Consider the following 3,110-nt stretch of genomic DNA (forward strand, 5'->3'; position numbering starts at 1 on the left):
AAGTCGTCCTTCCTGAGGTTTCCCCTACAAAACATCAAAAATTTGCCTTAGATTTTGACAGCATAATAGGCATTAATTATTTCACTTAGTTTGTTAAGAACACAGCTGACTTCACTCAGATAGTCTTGATTTGGGGAGAAGAAAAATAAAATGATTAAATCATCTTTGCGTTCACTCTTTTATTCTTAACTCCAAATGCCTCAGCTAAATCCTGCATTTTTCTTTCCGCAACTTTTCAAATAAACTAGCTTTTATATTTTTTTGCCTATTATTCACAGTGTTAATGTCTTGCCCCATTTTTGTTAGTATAGCATTATTACATACAAACTTCAACCTCTTAGTTTTGCCTTCTCTTAATGAACAAATCTCAAAGATTAGGGGAAAAGGTATGTTATCATAAACTACATATCAAAACATTGCACTAAATGATATGTGACACATACTTCAACAGTCTAGATATAAAAGCCAAACTGATTCTTTGGAAGGAGACTTGGATTCTTTTTGGAAGCAGGCAAAGGAGAAATATTAAACTGATTAATTGGAGACATAGAACTCGTGAGATGTTTGCAACCATATCAAAATAAACCACTTTAACGAGCCACAACTACTGAGCCTGCATGCCACAACTACTGAAGCCCACGTGCCTAGAGCCCGTGCTCCATAGCAAGAGAAGCCACTGCAATGAGAAGCCCGCGCACCGCAACAAAGAGTAGTCCACGCTTGCCGCAACTAGAGAAAGCCCACCCGCAGCAATGAAGACCCAACGCAGCCAAATAATTAATTAATTAATTAAAAAAAATAAACCACTTTAAATCATCGTTTAATCCAATTGTTACAGTTTTGTCTTTTTTGTCTTTTAGACTCTCTAGAGTTCAATAAAAAATTAAAATCTCTTGACCAAAATATTTTCAGTTAAGATTTTGTATATGTAATGAGCCTAAGTACTTCAGATATGAAATTTACAAAGGTTCTCTGACTAGAATCTAGGTGCTCAATGGATCTGACTCTTAGGGATGAGGGCAGATGGGGGAGGAGCCTAAAGCCTTTTTCTCTTTGGGGCCAAAGACAGGAGTAAATAATGTGAATGTTTCTTCTGGAGCTGCAAGTTAAAGATTTCTAACCTCCACATTTCTAACGTAGGTTATTTTTATAGGGGCCTTAATCTTCACTTCCTATTCTTCTGCTAAGAAGCTTGCTCAGCATCAGACCTCAGACTTGCCAGGCAAGACATATTTTAATGTTTTTTAGTTATTTAACATTTAGACAAAATGTCTTGTAGAGCCCTTTCTGGTGGTTTGCCCAGTTTGCTTAGATTGTGTTTTTTCTATAGCTCTCTGTTTAGTGTTTAGATTTCTTGCTTTTTTAATGATTAATATATTATCAGGAATTTTTTTCTCTCTTTTATCTTTCATTTTTGAATGATTAGTGAGAAGTGACAACACAGAACAGCTGTGTGGGTCGTCCCTGTCCTAAAAGAGAGGAAGGGATGGGAGCCCTCTTTTTTCCACTTAGTTTTGCCCAATCCTTTCCTATAATTCTAAAAGCACGTGTTCTGTGCTGGCCCAGTTGTATACCTTGATCAGAAAAATTAGCTAGGCAATTCTGATGAGACTAGTAGTGATTAAACAAGATACAAGTTATTCTTAGGAACAATATATAAAACTTGCTCCAGAGAAAGTTAAGCAAAATTTCTGGAACAATGTTTTTATTTTCTTGTAGTATAATTCAACTAATAGCTATGAGTAAAGAACTAAAGCCTCATAGCAATCTGTCTATGCCTCCAATAGTGAGAGAAGCAAGTAGGAAGAGATCTTTAACTATAAATGGGCCTTCAAGTGTGCTTCTCTGGGCCAAACCTCCCTTTAGATTATCAGGGAGAAGCACCCTGAGACTATAATTAAATTAGTAGAATCCTTTCTTTGCTGTTCTGCCTCAAGGGTAAATTGTATTAAATCAAGCCATGTCCTTTCCAGACCAAGATTCATAGCAGTCATCTCTGAGAGAAGAAAAATTGGCTGGAGTTGAAGTTATCCCAATAGGGGTTTTTTTTAGGGCTCTTTCCAGGTATTCCCTGCTGTTAGATTTTTATTAATCACAATCTAATAAAAATCCCAGAGCCCACCTAAGATTAGGAAACCTAGTTTTCTTAACTAGCCCTAGCCCATCAGGGAAGTTTCTGGTGCATTTAGCAGCCATTAATGAAAAGCATATAAACTTACTGTTAAATAAACATTTTTTGAACACTACCAATGTGGTGGCCCAAGTTGTATCCTTTAATCAGAAAAATGAGCTTGATTTTGTGAATGCAAAGATGACCAAGATGCTCATAGACTGGTAGGGGAAACAGAAACAATCACAATTAATGTAATAGGATAACATGATAAGTGCAATGATAGATGTGCCCTGTACTATGCACAGAAGGGTACCTAACAACTAGGAGGAAGACTATATGTGTGAGCAGTTATAGAGCACTATGTAGAGGTGCCTGGATGGCTAGAGTTGAAAAGCAAAGCAAGAGGTAATGGGAGATGAGGTGGGAGGGGTGGGCAATAGCCAGATCAGGGGGAAAAATTCAAACTAAAAAGTAACCTAAAAAGATAGAGCCATATAAGGATTTTAAGCAATAAAGTGACTTGGTCATATTTATATATTTATGTTTTATATTGGCTGGCAGCCATGGAGAGCACAGATTTGAGAGGGACAGGATGGAGGGAGAAGTCAGTTTGAAGGATGTGGCAATAGACCAATGAAGAGATGTCTTGGGTCAGAAATAGATCAGTGAAGGTGAGGATGGAGAGAAGGGGATGAATTTAATAAATATTCAGGAGAACTTGGTGACTGATTAGATATGAAAGGTTAGGAAAAGAGCAATATCAAGAATGATTTGCATGATTCTAGCTTTAGTGAATGGGTAAATTATTTCTTCTCCATCTAAAATAAAAAATAAAAGTGGATTTGGAAGAGGGAAGTGATCTGAGATATTCTGTTGTGGACACTCTAAACATGAGATACCCATGGGACAGCTGAGAAGGGTTTTCCAGTAGGCAGTTTCTGCATTCACATATAAGGGCTGAAGATACAGACTTGAAAGTCACTACTAAAACAAGAAT

Source organism: Delphinus delphis, chromosome X (genome assembly GCF_949987515.2).
Source record: "Delphinus delphis chromosome X, mDelDel1.2, whole genome shotgun sequence".
Lineage (NCBI taxonomy): Eukaryota > Metazoa > Chordata > Mammalia > Artiodactyla > Delphinidae > Delphinus > Delphinus delphis.